This window comes from Elgaria multicarinata, chromosome 5 (assembly GCF_023053635.1).
Source record: "Elgaria multicarinata webbii isolate HBS135686 ecotype San Diego chromosome 5, rElgMul1.1.pri, whole genome shotgun sequence".
Classification (NCBI taxonomy): domain Eukaryota; kingdom Metazoa; phylum Chordata; class Lepidosauria; order Squamata; family Anguidae; genus Elgaria; species Elgaria multicarinata.
The window spans coordinates 66946584-66965422 of NC_086175.1; the positions used below are offsets into that span (position 1 = coordinate 66946584).

The 18839-nt window shown below is 40.8% G+C and overlaps 1 protein-coding gene across 3 annotated transcripts in view; it reads left to right on the plus strand.

Moving 5' to 3' along the window:
• The first annotated feature begins 11962 nt into the window (after positions 1–11962).
• USP9X (ubiquitin specific peptidase 9 X-linked) overlaps positions 11963–18839 on the plus strand; it is a 94136-nt gene continuing 87259 nt past the window's right edge. For 2 of the 3 annotated variants that reach the window (XM_063126530.1, XM_063126532.1), the window contains exon 1: positions 11963–12451. The gene's annotated coding sequence lies outside the window, so the exon portion shown is untranslated. Of the gene's footprint in view, positions 12452–15461; positions 15534–18839 lie in introns of those variants that run through there. The other variant, XM_063126531.1, reaches the window with a different exon arrangement.

Below are 18839 nucleotides of genomic sequence, written 5' to 3' on the forward strand. Positions count from 1 at the left end.
TTGGTGTATATAAATTGTCAACATAAGAAAGATGTTGATAAAATAAAAAAGGAGTGGGAGGTATTTAATGCTATCACAAAGAGTGTCAGAGTGACAGTTTAAAAAAGCATTTTTCTAAATTCTATCAATTATACAAACTAACAAAATATAAATCAAACATGTAAATGATTATATTTCTAAGATGTGTATTTCTAATTGTAGTTGGAACATGCCCATGGGGTGTACTGAGTTCTGGGATCTGTTCAGTGGGGCCATGGTATCTTCAAATGGATTCTAATGAAAATTGATGACATCCTGTAACCTTTCCTATCAGCCCTCACCCCCTTCTTCAGAGATCAACTTGTCAGGCGCAGTGTCGTTATTTCCTACTTGAAAACAAATTCACTTTGACTTCATTTTGCGCTATGTTTCTTGGAAGGAATGAAGCAGGAATTCATCTCTGGCTACTTTAAACATGACAACTTTGCTTCAGTGTTTTGTTTTCATCACTGAATAGAATGTAATGTTTGAAATAAATCACCTTCTGTCTGATGATGTGAATTAAGTCATCTTAATGTGAATTAGCTAACCGCTAACCATCAAACGAAGGACAGGGACTACTGTCACATGACAAGCAGCTGAAAATTAATGCAGTGCATTCAAGAAGTTCATTTACAGGGATGTGCAAAATTGCAATAAAAAACAAGGAGGATGTAAAGATGGCTAATTTTAACTAAAATTTAGCAAAATCTAATGGGATGGTTAGGATTATGAAAACTCAACCTCCTCTGATACAGATTACCCCTCTCCCCATCAGTTCCCAGGGAAAACCCTGCTTCCTATTGTTCTTGTTGCAAACTCTTGTTTCCTATTTATAATACTGTGTATGTCAAGAATTATTGTTCATCCTCAATTAGATAGTTTCCCAATTGTGGAGATCTATGACATGGAGTACAGAGGCATATAAACTTTAGATCCTTTATTCAGTTTACCGATTGAGTTCTGTTTCAAACTTCCATGCAAATAAGGAACTGGGAACTAGTAATCAGTTTCTGCATCATCAGTTAGCATCCATTTTGCCTAAGTACAGCTTGAGGTATCATATTTTTCTGAGCACTATATAGCACATTCAAAGGTTTTGTAAATGCTGTGTGGTTTGTGGTTGCAATGTATTATAGGTACCTGAACTTGTGACCTAATTTCTGATGGAAAGTCACAGCTGATTCCTAAATCATGTCCCTTCCACTAGTTGCTCAAAAAGCTGTCCCTTCTTTAAAAATGGAAACCATTTCAAGGTTGTGTGTTCCCCTCAACTCCCCACCTACCCACATTCCAATGCATTTTCCATGTTAGACAAGATGTTGTGCTTACGTGCTCCAGAATTTGAGCAGACAGGGCAGCAATATGGTGGTGATTCTCTTCTGTATAGTCATTCTAGGTAGCATTGTTCATTTTCAAAAAGCATGCCCCAACACAGCCCTGAATTCATGTTGTGTAATTTTTATACTTTTTGGTGTATGTACACATAAATAAACCTGTAAGGCCCAAGGAAAGTCAATGTAGCTCTGAGCTTGCTTTCAAAAGATAAACAAGGAAGAGGTGTGTTTGCAGACTTACTAATATAGGGATGCTGTTTCCTTCACCAGAGCAAGTGTGGATAGGGTTGAACTGAGCTACCATTCATGATGCCACTTAACAGAAATCAAATATCCCTTAATTTCTTACACATAACCTTTCGCTCACACTATTTTGGCAATTGCAATGGAGATGCAGTAACATATTTTAATCTTTACTTGCCAAACATGCACCAGGTCAAAAAATTAAAAAAATTCAGAGTAAATCGATTAAGAGTCTGTGGCGTATTAAAAATGAACAAGTTTATTATGAGTTTAAAATAATCTGGAAAATGGTCTTTGTTTTGAGATAGCCACAGAACACAGTTAGCAATCATTTTTCGACTTTCCTGCCAGAAAATTATGCCAATATTCCTGGAGATTCAACTAAATGTATTAATCAGATTTCACCTACTCTCTTTTTTTCCTGCTTATTTTCCCATGTTCTCCATGCATGTTAATTATACCATTTTAACAAGAAAGCTTCAAACAATAGATCATGATTGGATCTTACCTATATGCAATTTGATATCTCACTAGATCAAAGAACCTTTTATTATAGAGCAGCTCTAGACATGACATAGATGCAGGGAGAACAGGAAGCAGACATACCCAGTACTATCTATTGTTGTGTCTCTACATTATTGTACTCCACACTGCGATGCACAAATTGTCCCTGCATTCGGAGCACATTCATTCTCTTCGCTCCTCTGATGCCATGTTTCTCGCCTGCCCAAGGGCCTCTACTTCCCTTGCTCGGCTTCGTCCATTTTCGTCTGCTGCCCCTTACGCCTGGAACGCTCTTCCAGAACATTTGAGAACTACAAGTTCAACCACAGCTTTTAAAGCTCAACTAAAAACTTTTCTTTTTCCTAAAGCTTTTAAAACTTGATGTTGTGCAGACTTCTACTGTTACTTTCTACTGTTAGTTTTTCCCTACCCTGTGCCTGCTTACCCTTCCCTGTACCTGTTTGCATTCTCTTCCCCTCCTTATTGTTTTACTATGATTTTATTAGATTGTAAGCCTATGCGGCAGGGTCTTGCTATTTACTGTTTTACTCTGTACAGCACCATGTACATTGATGGTGCTATATAAATAAATAAATAAATAAATAATAATAATAATAATAATAATAATAATAATAATAATAATCCCAATGTGTGGTAGTATTGATAGGAGAAGTAAGAGACAAAAGTTTCATTTTTAACAGGACAGGGAAGTGCAGTAAACAGGAAATAAGGCAATTGCCCACCCAGAGGCACATCTCTGTCATATCCAAATAAGCCACTTTCATAAGGAAGTGTTTTAACTGACTAGGAATAATTACATGTGCATTTGCTGAATCGCCAATTCCACGGACACAAATTATGCATCTCTCCCCAATTCAAGAGAGGGAAACACTCTGCTTTTCATTCAAAATTATTGGGGGAACTCTTAAAGATGTCTATCTGTCCCCAATCCTTCTTCCTTACAAAATTCTTGTTTCCTTTATACAGAGACCAATACAAATACATAAGATGCATAATTTGGTAGGATTTGACACAGGCTTTCCCTGGTCTATAACTACTGCTGCTGGGTTTATTTTATTTTATTTATTTATTTATTTTATTGGTTTTACATGTATATTTAAACTTCTAAAACTTTATATTATGCTTTGAGTTGTTGTATTTTATGGTGTTAATTGTGAACTGGCAAGAGAACCTTGGCTATTGAGCAGTATAAAATAATAATAATAATAATAATAATAATAATAATAATAATAATAATATTCACCAACAACTGGCCATTAAATTCAACCTTATCGAACAACCTACACCAAACTATACATACTCCCCTGAAACAATCTTGGAAACTGCAGATCATAAAATATACTGGGCTAGAACAATTCATACTGACAAAACAATAACTTGCAACCGACCAGACATAACGGTCATAGACAAAAAAGAAAAACACACATACACATCAATATAGCAATACCGAATGACAAAAATGTTGTTGAAAAGGAAGAGGAAAAGAGAGAAAAATATACACCACTGGCCATGGAAGTCAAAGAACTATGGCAACAGGAAAAGGTCACAATTATTCTGTTAGTCACATCAGTCGCTGGCATCACATTAAAAAAATCTATACTGAAAACCTTCAAAAACTTGGCCTTCCAAAATACATCCACACCACCATCCAGAAAGCAGTCATACTTAAAACATGCTCAATTGTCAGGAAATTCCTGAATCTGTAAAAGACAGCATGACTTGGCAATGCCCGTCATGTGCATCTAGAAAAACCGCCATGAGCGAGAAAGAGATGACAATAATAATAACAACAACAACAGCAGCAGCAGCAGCAACACTTGGGAAATGGCCATTGACTATTATTCTATGTGTGGGTCTCCTGCCCTCTGTGCTATCCTAAGAGATTTATTATTAAAGAATACCACCTGTTCCCTGTTCTGTGTTTCCCTGTCAAAGGGTTACATGTAGGCTGCCACTAAATTTGATGGACAGGGAATCTGAACCTTTATCTAAGTGGAAAACAGGAGATTGTAGCTGTGTTTGCAGCTGTTCTACTAACCACCAAGCCATGGAGGTCTCTGAAAGGGTAGATGCTTTGGGCTCTTTTCGCAGCATATTCATTTATTGTGTGTTGGGGAAATGCAGAAAGGGATCCGTGACATCATCATGGCATCCATATTATCATTTTATGTTTGATGCCTTCCATGCATATTTGGTTGTTATCAGTGCCCACCGTTATAATTGCTGGGTGGTAGTGGAGTTGTGAGGTCCGTGAGAATGTCTGTTACCATTTCTGTTATCTCGTTTCTATTTGTGTTGCTTTTTTCTTTCTGCTTTGCTGCTGGGATGTTATGCTGGAATGACACAACTGAAGCTGTGTTGTAGTGGCAGCTGGCATAGCAGGACCAGAGGATCAGTCAGCCTATGACACTAAAAGCTGTCCAGTCTAGAGTTATCTGATGGCCTATGAAAACTAGTAATTGCTTGCAAGTTGCTCACTGAGAATCAGTGACTTGGATGCCAGTTGTTAAGACGGTGTTCAGAAAATGCACATCATGCCATTGATTTTAACAGAGCTCCAGCACTGTTTGGATGAGGAAGATATTGAACTCTAGTTTTTGGTATTGTCAGAGTGGCACTTGAAATAACATTTTAGAATCAAAAGACATTCAGTTCAAGAGAAGAATTAACACTCTTTAAATCCACTTGCTCCAAAAAACATGGAAATAGTACATAAAGGCAACAAGAGGCCTGGGAAGAGGATGTTTGAATACTTCCTTCAGTGACCTCCTTCACTGAGAGTCCTGGACCTGGTGCTACCATCTGCTGATGAGGCCTAAAGACTCAAGGCATCTTCTATTCAGCAAAGAGTGCTAATGAAATGGCGCTGAAATTTTAAGGGTTTTGAAAATGTTCTTATTATTGTTCAGCTTTACCATATAAGCCGCTAAGAACTTTTGGTTGAAAGGAAGCATACACATATTCTAAATAAATGAAACCAACAAATGACTGTAAGCAATGAATGAGAAGCAGCTTTCTAAGATCTCAGGCAGGAGTCTTTTCCCCAGCCCACAAACTTGAGACCCTTTTAGCTGGAGGTACAGAGGATTGATTGATGCTAGACTTTATTCTGAGTTGTACTTTTATGCTGTAGTTTTAGATGCTTTTGAACTGTGGTGTTGGAGGAAAATTCTGAGAGTGCCTTGGACTGCAAGAAGATCAAACCAGTCCATACTCCAGGAAATAAAGCCAGACTGCTCACTTGAGGGAATGGTATTAAAGGCAAAACTGAAGTACTTTGGCCACATAATGAGAAGACAGGATACCCTGGAGAAGAGGCTGATGCTAGGGAAAGTGGAAGGCAAAAGGAAGAGGGGCCGACCAAGGGCAAGATGGATGGATGATATTCTGGAGGTGACAGACTTGACCTTGGGGGAGCTGGGGGTGGCAATGGCCGACAGAAAGCTCTGGCGTGGGCTGGTCCATGAAGTCACGAAGAGTCGTAAATGACTGAACGAATAAACAACAACAACAACATTGCATTTTAAGATATATTTTCTGGTTTTAATTGTTGTGAACTGTCTAGAGAGCTACAGTTATTGGGTGGTATAGAAATGTAATAAACAAACAAACATTTGAGCCTAGGATCTGTATGCCTAGTGTGTATTTTATGACTGAGCTATGTGTCTCCCCTATTAATTTCAGTATTGGTGCTTCTTGAAGAGGAAGAATATTTGGACTGAAAGACTGAAGAAGCATTGTCCAACAGAAACAGGAAACATCCTAGGTCTAATTCTCAAAAAGTGATAAAACTCTGCCTGGGCTGGACCATTTAAGAGTGCAAGTGAAGGCTCACATGTTTAAATATATCTCCATTTTTAAAAAATCACATAGGAAACTAGATTTTAGGGTGAACATGCTTGTTTGATAGATAGATATATGGTATAGTGGAGAATTCAATTATATGACTTCCTACTTGCAGTCTGAGGTTAAGGCTATCCATGGCTACTAGTCATGATGGCTATATATTACCTCTAGTATCGGAGGCAATATGGCTCTGTATGCCAGTAGCAGGAGAGCATGAGCAGGAGGGTGCTATTGCACAAATGTCCTGTTTGTGGACTTCCAATAAGGATCTGGTTGGCCACTGTGGGAACAGAATACCGGACTAGATTCTGTTTTGTCTGATCCAGCATGATTGTTCTTAAGTGTTGCCATCCAAATAGGATACCACGTCAGTGAGAACTAGGCCATAGATATTAGGCTACAATCCAACCTACTGCAGAGGAGAGGTCTTGTCCTCAAAGGGTAAGCCCCTTCTTTTATTTACAAGAGTTGTTTAAAAAAAACACCCCCCCCACATATTTCCTCTTCCCAGAACATTCCTCCCTCCCAATCATCCAGCCAAAAACAGCCCGTTAAATCCCATTTCTCCATAGTCTCATCTCACACACACACAGGCTGCCATCCTGTATCCACTTATCTGGGACTAAACTCCATTGAAATTTAACTAAATCACCACCACCAAAAAAAAAAGGAAAAGCATCATGAAAAGAGGACAAGGAAGGGTAGAGATTTGCATTGAATTTGCATATGCTAATTTATATGTATCGATGCAAATTTAGAAAAAGTTATGATTTAAATCAGTGGTGGGCAACTTGTGGGCTCCCACATGTTTTGGCCTACAACTCCCATTATCCCTTACAGCTGGCTAGGCTGGCTATGGCTGATGGGAGTTGTAAGTCAAAACATCTGGAGGGCCACAAGTTGCCCACCGCTATTTAAATAGGAATACAATAAATCTCACCTTAGTGCGGGACATGGTTACCCCAGTGCCTGCTCAGTGTGCTGTCCAGGTGCTAAGTATTGCTGTGCAACTTCAAGGGCCTTGCTGCTCCTTCTTTATTTAAACTGGACTTGGAATGGGGAGTCCTTTAAACAGTAGGGAAGGGGTATAGAATACAACTCATATCATCACTGGCTATGCTGGCTAGTGCTGATGGGAGTTGTGATCGATCACATCTGGAGGGCCACACGTCTCTCAATCCTAAAACAGAGGATACCTTCAAATAGAGCACTGGCTTCTCACAAACCTTCAGAGGACTGTCCTCTGTAAAGTAGGACACCCTAGATTACGCTGTCGGTTGTCTAGCCTTTGTTTTCCCACCTGTTCAGGCTCTCTACTTGCCTATGCACAAATAAAGGCCTGTTTTTCTGTTCTATCCCCTATCCAACCTCTTTCCTTTCTCTTTATTGGGGCTGGGGTTCAGTCCTCACTGAATTATTTTCAGTTTTATCTCTCCTCACTTAATTATTTCCCCTCCCAGCTACAAATTTAAGTTATGTCCCCTAGTGGCAGTTGCTACTAAGCATACGTCATTTGAACTACATAAGGCCTAGTAGAAAACATCATCATATTACAATTGCACAAAAACTAAACAGAAGTTGCATCTCAGCAACATACTTGCATTTCTCTGTGTGGAGTGGGGGGCCGGGAATTCTATAACTTCAAAGAGAGCTAAGTTTAAACTATGTTTCCTCTTACAACAAAAATGTGAAAAACAACCAGGAAAAAAACCTACTTTCCTCATTTGTAAATCTGTTGTAACTCAGCTATTTTATCTGATTTCTCTGAAACGTGGATATTATCTCTAATACAAATGAATTTCTATACCAAATTTCAAACTATTGTGGCAAATCATCCCATGATTTACTGTTGCTTAACTATAGAACTAATCTTTAAAAAGAGTAAAGTTGATTAGGTTATTAGAATGAGTTATAGCTTCTGGAATATTTGCAAGGGTGCGATCTTATAGCTCTCAAGTACATGTACATTTTAAAAAAATTGCATCTAACCTTCAAAACTTTACAACACTAGAAACGAAGGAATTTCTACATCTCATGCTGCAAGCAGAGAATTTTTAAACCAGAAAGAGTTGCAGGACTGCTTTTGCTTCATTTCTAGGTTGTAGGGTGAAGGGAAGGGGAGAAAGTATTGTGAAACAAGAGACGGGATCTGAACTGGCAGTGACTGATCAAGGAAGGGATCTTGGGGTTTTGGGGAAACGTTCAATGGAAACATTGACCCAGACCTCATTTGCATATCACAGTGGCAATTCCTGGGTTGTTTAATCCAGGAATTACAGGGATGAGCAAAGTATCTGAACTGCACAGTTGTTTGTTTTTAATATACAACCCAAGAATGCCCCATTCCTGGGTTGTTTTGTGATGTGTGAAACTCTGAGTTGTTTAACCCATAAACAAATCATGAGGAACTGGATTAATTCTGGATTGTTTCATTTCATTTCTTATATTTCTATCCTGCCCCATAGCTGAAGCTCTCTGGCCGGTTCACAAAAATTAAAAACCATTAAAATACTTTATATAAAGTATAAAACCATAAAACAGATAGCACACAACAACATATACATAAAACAATTTAAAACTTTCAGCCGGAGGCTATCCGGGGTGGGGGGATCTACTCTACTGCTTTAAAGCACTTTGAAAATGTTTTGAAAACTGTATATGGAGTGTGTCTTGGGCCCCAACAGTTGTCAAAACTGTTATAAAGCACTTTAAGGCGCTTTAAAGCAATAGTGTAGATTCTGCCCAGGATCTGATAAAAAAGACTCGTTATATACTGCCAAATGCCTAAGGACCCATAAACAACCCAGAGTTTCTGGGTTCACATGTCACAAAACAACCCAGTATCTTGGGGTGTTAATCAAAAGCAGAAATGATGAGCATACAGCTCATGTATCATAGAATCATAGAAGCCTATAAGTAACCCCCTAGTCAATCCAGGAATCTACTTTAAAGCATACCTGTCCAGTTGCCTCTTGAATGCCTCTAGTGGGAGAGCTCACAACCTCCCTAGGCAATTGGTTCCATTGTCGTACTGATCTAACAATCAAGAAGTTTTTTCCTGATGTCCAGCCGGAATCTGGCTTCCTGTAACTTGAGCCCGTTATTCCGTGTCCTGCACTCTGGGAGGATCGAGAAGAGATCCTGGCCCTCCTCTGTGTGACAACCTTTTAAGTATTTGAAGAGTGCTATCATGTCTCCCCTCAATCTTCTCTTCTCCAGACTAAACATGCCCAGTTCTTTCAGTCTCTCCTCATAGGGCTTTGTTTCTAGACCCCTGATCATCCTGGTTGCCCTCCTCTGCACATGATCCAGCTTGTTTGCATCCTTCTTGGTGCCCAGAATTGGATGCAATATTCAAGATGAGGCCTAACCAGTGCCGAATAGAGGGGAACCAGTACCTCACGTGATTTGGAAGCTATACTTCTATTAATGTATCCCAAAATAGCATTTGCTTTTTTTGCAGCCACATCACAGTTGGCTCATATTCAGCTTGTGATCTACAACAATTCCAAGATACATGTTTTTATACTGTTTGTTTTATATTTTGAATGGTTTTAGTTTTTGTGAACCGCCCAGGGAGCTTCAGCTATTGGGCAGTATAAAAATGCAATTATTAATAATAATAATAATAATATCCTTCTTGTCTGTAGTATTGCTGAGCCAAGTATCCCCCATCTTGTTACTGTGAATTTGGTTTCTTTTTCATAGTTGTAGAACTTTGCATTTATCCCTATTAAATGTCATTCTGTTGTTTTCTGCCCAGCGCTCCAACCTATCAAGATCACTTTGAAGTTTGTTTCTGTCTTCCAGGGTATTAGCTATCCCACCCAATTTTGTGTCATCTGCAAATTTGATAAGCGTTCCCTGCACCTCCTCATCCAAATCATTAATAAAAATGTTGAAGAGTACTGGGCCCAGGACTGAGCCCTGCAGTACCCCACTCATTACCTCTCCCCCCCTTTTTTTAACTACTTGTATAGTTCAATTTGCAAACAGAATTTTTATAACATTTACTCCACTTGTCCCTGCACTTCCTAAGTTAAAAACCCCAGGAACTGCTGCCGTGACATGCCAACCAGCTCCCAGTGTACAGTTGTTGTGAAAAAGGCAACTTCCATATTGGGGATCTAAAACAAATTTGCCAATATTTATAATGCTCTTATACAAACCTATGGAGCAACCACACTGTGTACACTTCTGGTCATCACACCTCCAAACATATATCATAGAGTCAGGAAATAGGGTGCATGCAGAGAAAAGTTTTCAGTTGAGCTGAAACATGTAGACACTCAAACAACATGTTTAACTGTGAGGGAAATCGCAAGACACGCACACTGGTGGGGCATCTGCCTTCAGCAGATACTGGTGGCTATGGCCCCAAGTGCAGGAAGCCAATTTCCTGCTTCTAGTAGTTTAAGTATATTTGACTATGATCAAAGTATGTTTGAAAGAGTTTATTGTTGTTCCACCTTTACCACAGCTCTTATTCTATCCCATCGGTTTAGACCCAAAACTGGGCTAAAATCACTGAATGAATCACTACTTGTTCATGTCTACTAGCAAGTTGCCATCCTGTCAGCCAGTTCACTGCTTTTTGTCCCAACGAATCTGGGAACCCAACAACACAATAACCATCTTCTAAAGAATGAAAGTCCCCAGCTGGGAAATGATGATGGAAAGTAATGAGTGTGAGCTCATGAGCAAGAGTCCGTATATATGAGATTTTGCCAAGTCTTGGAATTTTTCAGTCTGTGGAACAATGCTGGATACAAAGAGTTTAGTGATGTTTCTACATTCTGTCAGGTTGAGCAAAACATGTACTTGTTTCTTATTTACTCCTACAAATCATCCTCATAGGTGCGTCTTCTCTGCCTAGCAGAATACAAAAAGAAACATTAGGTCTCTTTATACCCAGCATTACTTCAGTTATCTTCAGTGCTATTTCCGGTGGTTCTCTCCAGACGAGAGGGATGCAGACTAATTTCCTCTGGCAATAATGATGCGCAATGTCTGTCTGTCTAACCCGCGCAGTGAGGGGAAGCTCCAGCTGATCACGCCCCAAGACCTTTCTTGGACTTTGCTCAGTTGTCCCCAAAGCTAACTACTGTAACCAAATGCCACTTCCCTTTCTCCTTAGCAGCTCGGCAGCAGCCAGCTCTCTCGCTCCCGCCCCACCCACGCGTCAGCCTTTGGCTGGCCCCTGGGACTGAGGGGAAAGGAAGGGGAGGATCAATTCTGCTCCCCTCCCGAGCACGAAAGGTGACGTCATTATCCGGGCTCTCCGCGGCGGCGCTCTTCGCACCGCGGGTCACAATGGAGCCAAAACCAAGCTCAACCGAAATGAAACGGCCGCGCAGCCGCCCGCCTCAGTGAGCGCGGCCTGGCCCTGTTAAGCCAGGCCCCGCTCGGCCGCCGTCATCATCGCTCATCTCCCATCAACGCTGTCACCAGTCGGCCCCTCCCCCCGCCTGACACACACACACACACACACACACACACCCCGCGCCAGGGACGCCCGCCACAGTCCGGCAGCGACCCCTGTCCCACTGCCCACCACCCATACAAGGCAAGGCGTAAAACTGCAGCTGCTGCCTGCTCTGCCTCGGGGACACGGAAGGGGGGCTGTGGGAGTGACTGACACACAGGAAAGGGAGGGGGTCACGCTCGCCGCCGCGGACGCTGTTTGGGTGGCGGGGCCGGCGCCGCTGCGTTGAATCGGAGTCTGCGCTGCTGCTGCTGGCCGAGCCCTGCCAGAGCCGCCATATTGCCCGGGACACAGACACTCCGTCGCTGCTGCTGCCGCCGCCGACTTCGCCGCGACTTTGCTCGTAATCGCACCGCGGTTTTCTTTCTCCTCTTCCAGAGCTAGGCTCCGTTGCCTTCCCGCAGCCGGCCTTGCCGAACAGAGCCCCTTCCCCAGAATCTCATACTTCCGCGTCCTTCTCGAGGGACTGAGCGTATCTGATTCCCCCGGACTGGGAGGAACTGGAGACTGCAGGCCCGGCCCAGCGTAACGGGAGCTGCCTGGCAGGAAAAAGCGCCAACCCAGGCCTCGCCGCTGAACGCCAGCACTGCAGCCGCCGCTGGGAAGCGGCCGCACCAAACAGCTGGTGACGCAAAACTAAAAAAAAAAAAAAGTGGGGGGGGGAAGCCGCCCAGGCGCCCCCGAAAGGAGACTCTCCGCCAGGTTCGCGAGACAGCGGGCGTCTTCCTACAGCGCCTGGGGTAGGCTAAGCCAGCGTCTCGAGTAGCAGCAGCAACAACTCGGCTTCTCACCGGCATGAGACGTAGCCCCGTTGGTTGCTGCTGCTGCGGCTCCTGCCGCCTGGGATGAGAAAGTCTTCGGCCACACCCGCCGCAGCCGCCTCCTCCTCCTCCTCCCCCCATCGCCAGCAGAACCAGCAGCAGCGGCGCCCGGGAGCGAAGCGGGCCTCGGCACTAGACCCAAGAGCAGCGGCGGAAACAGGGGACGCTGTGTGGGGGTGAGCGAGTCGGAAAAGGGGTTGGTTGCTGTGGCCCGCCGGGGGAAGAAAGGGGGCACTCGGTGGGGAAGCAGGAGTCCGGGGTGGGGGGAACCCCGGTGTCTGCTGTTCGTGCGTGTGTCAAGTGTGCCTCGGAGTGAGAAGTGTCTGTTCGTCCGTGTGTCAGTGTGTTTTGGAGTGAGAAGGGAAAATGGCTGACGACTCCTCATTCTCTCTCTGCCCGGCCCCTGTCCTGGGCCTTGCGGGAGAATGGGGCGCGCACACCCCGTATCCGCAGTCCCCGAGAGGGTGGGGGGAACATGACCTGCAGAGCTGGCCGGCTGCTGGCCTGACCCCCTCCTTAAATAGCTGGGAAAGCTGGCAAACAAAGTCAAAGGGTTCCCGGCGCAGCTTCGCCCGGCATTTAGTTCCTTTTGATTCTCGTTTCACTTCACACCGAACGCCATTACTGAGGTGGAGTGATTGGAATCGTGTAGGCCTGGGCTACGCCAGGAAACAAGGCCTTGCTCAGGCTCTTTCTTTCTGAATCCGGTTTCTAAACGACCAGGCTCAGCGCTTTCGTCTTCATTGTAAACATTATTGTCATGGGTGCAGGTGGGCTGTGTCATGGCCGCACTCTCAGTAAATCCGTCTTATTGTAGGATAAGCCTTCAGTATTATATATCCCTTCTCCGTTAGGTTCGGAAATATTATATGTTGGTTCTTTATGTGTGTTCAGTGTTTTATAACATCATAGTTAAGTTATTGTGCAAAATCTACTCTACAGTTCACTTTGTCTGTTTAATCTTTTAAAAAACAATTTTTGTAACTCCGGAAAAACACGATCTCCTTGGTATATTTATGAATATTCGACATAGTTTTAGAGCACATAGCATTGCTTTGTGAATACTTAAGCACTTGTAGGAGGCAATTTTATTTTTATAGAAATTATTGGCAAAACTGTATTATTTTAATAGAGCAGGTTTGCAGCCATAGCAATGTTTTTTGTTTTGTTTACAGGAGTGGGGGATGGGGTTAACTTCAGAACCCATCATGTATGCCAAATGTGAATGGAAAAAGAAATTTAAGGCTGCAGTTCTATGCACACTTGTGACTTAAATCCCACTGAACTCAGTGGATCTTCTGAATAAATATTCATAGGATTAGGTTACATGTAAAGTAAAGTATTTTGTTAGGATTTTCAAGACGCTGTAAACTTGATTTAAATACTTTCCCAGTACTGTGCTGTTTTGCAAGTAACCTAATTTTGCATAGCATATTAAGATATGATTGTGATACAAATTTTATTTGGAATTTTGTACTGACGTAAACTTGAAATTTGGGGGTGTGGCTGTGTAGTTGCCTGTGTCTAGAATATAAAAGGGAAACATGGCCATAGTATCACTTCAGTCCATCCAGTTTTTGTATAGTATACTGTATACCTGGTGCCACAGCAACTTATACAAGGCAAATATGTGTTACTTGGTTCCTATTAGTTCCCCCCTCCATTTGTATCATACTGAGTTATATAGCTAGAAAGAATCCTTTGGAAGAATGGGATTTAATTGAATTCATAGTTCAATTGAATGGGATTTAATTGAATTCATGGATTGGGATTTTAATAGTGTCTGTTCCACTTCAGGAAAACATGGATGAAAAATAAACAACTTTTACATGAGATGCAGATAGTTCTAGTAATTTCTTAAACTGTAGGTATGCTTTTATGCTGGTTTTGAAATACATTTTTTCTTAACGAGGACAGGCATGTTACCTTTAAAATTAGATGGGTGCAATTACTTCTCAAAATATTAATGCATTTCTCATCTCATCTGGAGTTAAGAATGGTATATCACTGAGATTTATGAATTGCTTTGAACAAAATTATTAATATAACAAGGAGCACGCAGCAGTGCAATTTCCTCATGTATTTATTTATTTGGAGAAATTACTAACACACTCCCATCCTAAACATGGAAGTAAGCACCATTGATTTGAAATGATATTTATTTCCAAGTAAGAATGCTATGCATTCTTTCTTGGCTGTATATCCCATTGAAAACAGTGGTGATTGCTTCTTAGTTATGTTTAGGATGGGCTGTAAGAGTGTACTTGTGAGTCTGCAGTAGAGTAACTTTTCACCTTTTAAATTCATCCCTTTCCATGCCTTTCATATAGATAATAAATATAGATAAAAACACACAATCTGCCTCTGTCACTTTCAGCCTGTTCAGTGTCTTGCTAAAGGCTAGCTTCAAAGAAAAAGAACAAGTTATTTTGATTCTTAGGATATCATTATTATAAACGTTACAATATATTCACATGACTGTAATTGGGTGCTTCATTATGAAATTGAAAGGTAGGATACAAATCTTAGAAAGAATAAATGTCTTATGTTATCAACGCTTATGTTTGTTCCAAAACACTGGGAATGTTACAAGGCCAATATTAGAAACATTCAGAATTGGGGAAAGAAATAGCTACTTAAGACTATAGCAGTGTTTATAGTGAGGGGCAAGGGATATAGCATTTAAAATGTAGAATGTAACAGTTTTCAGAATTGTTTCCAAGGAGGAACAGGTTGTCTATTGTCTAGATTGGTCGACGTTCTTTTAAGACATCTGGAAACATGTATGATACTAGAAAAGGTGTTCTGGACGATGACATGTTAAAAGCTATTCTTGAAGTAACTGTTTTTGAAGTGGGGACAAACCAGCATCATGTCTTGGAGATGTCTTATTTATATTGACTTTCAAAGATGGTTTGTTGAAAACTGCTTGATGTATTAACATATAACTTTATATTTTTAGAATGCTAGTTAAATCCAGATTACTATTTCATGTGTACCATATTAACTTTTTAAACTCTGCACAATGTCATATTACAACAGGAAATGTGTATCCATGAACTCTCAATGTATGTTTAAAGTTTTCTAATTCCTTTATAAGAAAAACATATTGGAGAATTATTGTATACAGATTTGACTTCATATATTTCTGTCTGTCTTGATATTTTAGATACATGTTCAATTTTCACAGTTTAAGTCCAGTTGTGGGCAATGGGACTCTGCTTGGTTAATTGACATGTGGATCCCAAATACTCAGAAGTAAGTTCCTTAATTTAATGAACTTTTAAGTATTTAAATTTTGGATTGCAGTAGGATATCATCATTTGAGTTACATAGTTGTTGGGGCAAGGCCACTTCTCTAACATGATGCCCTTCAGAAATTTTGGACTACAACTCTCAACATTCCTGACCATTGGCTATTCTGGCTGGGGCAGATGGGAGTTGAAGTCCAAAACATCTGGAGGGCACCAGGTTGGGGGAAGGCTTAGGTAAGGGAACAGAATGAAACACTATTCTGTTTCTCTCCCCCCGCCCTCTGTGCTTGAGTGGTTTTGGTTGCTTTGTCATGAGCTTGGGACAAAACTTTGCTATATGCTTAGAAACAGGGATACTTGCCACTTCATGCAAATAATGAAAATTGTGAAGGGTAGAAATTAAACTTTTAACAGTAATTCCTTACCTTTCACTATACTAATCATACTCGAATGATATTCCCCAAGACTTGGTCCATCTATCAAAATTTTTGTATGCCTTATTGCTTATGCTGCTTTTTTCTGTTTTTCTTTCTTTTACAGCCGTCTTACAATGTTTCTTGTTTTTGTTGATGCAAACTGATTGCTGTGCTATGCCTTGCTTTGGTTTGGTGTTTGCTTTGTTGGACTCTGTTCAGTGTGCTGTCTGCTTGTACTTCTTTATCCATTTTACATTGTGATCCATAGCTATTTTGTCTGTCCATGTTCTATTGGAACTTTTTCATTTATGGTGCTTGGAACTTGTTTTTAAGTACACTTTCCATTGATATATTATTGTGGGCTGGTGGTCTTTCATGGGATAGAGCTAAATATTCGTGCTGTGCTGTTCTTCTGCCGTGGCTCCACTCTGCCTGCGTTTCACGAGTGAGTTGCAATACAATCATTGCACACCCAGCAATTAATGCACATGTGCATTGTCTTGGGTGCTTTGCTGCACTGGTAATGACGTGACTTGTGACAATTCAGGAGCAATAAGTTTAAAACTATTTCCCCTTTATTTACATATTTTGATGTTTGTGTAATGTCTAGAGATATATTTGTTTCTTACTCAAAAAGCTCTATTTAAACTTAATCTAAAATACATAAATTTCTTCAAATTTAGAAAAAGCTTTACTTGGGAGTGAAATTATGCTTCAAGAACCAGATTTTTTTCCTCTGAAATCTTTGATTTCCCCCCCCCCCCCCCGATATGATGTGTTTTCATTTTGACTTCTAGCCTACCTCATCCTGCGGACAGGGCATTATCCAATGCTGTCTGTGCATTAGCAGAATCTACCATTAGCACAATGAGAATCTAGCATTTCCTGCAAATTTGAAATGAGCGAAAACTCTTGTTTCCAGAATGGGACAGGTCAGCGGAGCTCACAGAAGGGAGTTTTGCTAACCTTTTCCATTCTGGAAATGAAAGTTTAGACTTATTTCCAGGGTTGCTTTAGGAAGTGCTAATTCTTGTTGCGATAGTGGTTGGTCCCATCGGTGCTATGGAGCTAAACAGTGGTAATATTGGATACTGGACATGTGGGGGCAGTGATCTGGTACTAAAAAGGTAGTACCTTTCATCAAGAGATTGATGAAAAGATCTTATTACGTTCATGACACTGGCTGACTGGGTGGTATGGAGGTCCAGGGATTTTGCAATTTCATATAGCATAGCTTGTCTGCTTGAGTGTTATTGGTTTAATTTATCAATGTTTTAATGCCTCCATTATTTGGGTGAGTTAATGTATTGAAAATACCTTGTGTGTGGATGTTCCTCCCTTACTGTTCTATGGTTCCAAATCTTGCCTGGTCCTGTGCTCTAGATTTTTGATAAAACTTCATGAAATACTAATAATCATACTAGTGCTGACAGAAGCAGTGATTTCAAGTCAAGCACTTATATAGACACTTCAGTTTTATGGACTGATCCTATGATATGCAATTCTCGTCCTCCCTCCCCTTCCCCCATTGCCAGAGGACGTGGGGAAGATTTGGTGACAAGAATAAATGATAGCTGGCTACTAATCTAAGGCAAAACGTGTGTATGTCTCCCCTAGAGGCCTCTGGATTCGCCTTCCTTCTATGAGAAAATAAATGCCTGATGGGTTAGAAGTCCTTGAGGACTGTTCTGCGCCACACACTGTTGCTCCCCAAGTGAACATTGGTTATTGGGTGAATTAGAAATAAATAATAAGTGATTTGCTTGGAAATTGTCCACTCCAAAAGCAAAGCATTAACATTTGTAGATAGGTTTGGTTTTCAGGCACATCATTGTGGATAAAAATTGATGATTTTTTAAAATGGGATTTTAAAAATTGAAATGAGTTGGGTTTTTTTTAAAAAAAATCCAACTACTAGTTTTCTCTCTTTAAAAGTTAACATAGTTGCAATACAACTCATCTTAAGCATACTAAACCTACATTTACAGTCTCCTAAAAAGGAATTAATGGGTCTGTCACAGTCCTACTAATTGGTAGGAAATTAAGTCAAACACGGTCATTCATTTTAGTTTTTCATCTCATGAAAAGGAGCCTTTTCTATCAAAATGAAGAACCAATCTGATCATATCTCAGATATGAATACTCACTCTCTGCCCAAATATAGGCATTTTATTTTTACCTGATGAAAATTTGGGTTGTTGGTGGTTAAACAGCCCAGAATTAACCTAATAACTAATTGTAGGTTAAACTCAGGATGTTTAATCTATGAACAACCCAAAGTGTCCAGGTTTACATGTCATGCATCAACCTACAATACAGCTGATTAGAGGTTGCATATTCAATAGTGGCACATGCCCTGGCAAATTGTAAATTAATTATCTCACAATTTGCCACTGTTATGTGTAAACCAGGTCATAGAGTTGCAAAGCCTACTTGTAAGAATGTAACAATGGAAATAATACTCTAGTAAATTAACATGTGGTCTGATTTGCACCATTGTTCAGGAAATATATGAGAAGTTTTAAATGGGGAACTAATTGGAAGGGTACTGCTGGCTCAGAATTAGTTCCTCACATGTTGCTTTTTGCCTAAGCGGCACTCTTTCTAGATGGAGTTAAGCACTGGTTGAGCTTTGAACTACAATCTAATTTTTTAAGCTTCTCAGTGTGGATGATGTTCCATCTCTTAATTATTTTTGTTCTCTTTTGTTTTCATCCATTGTATTTCCGTATAAAACTACCAGAAGTGTACATCGTATTCAAGATTCTGATTTATGTATGACTCATGGTAGGGAAGAACAGGACCAATATAGGTCCTGGGCAATTCAGGGAAATAAACAGCAATAGAATTTCAAGAAGCAGGCTCTAGTTTCCAGGGCATAAGCCAGGAAGGGG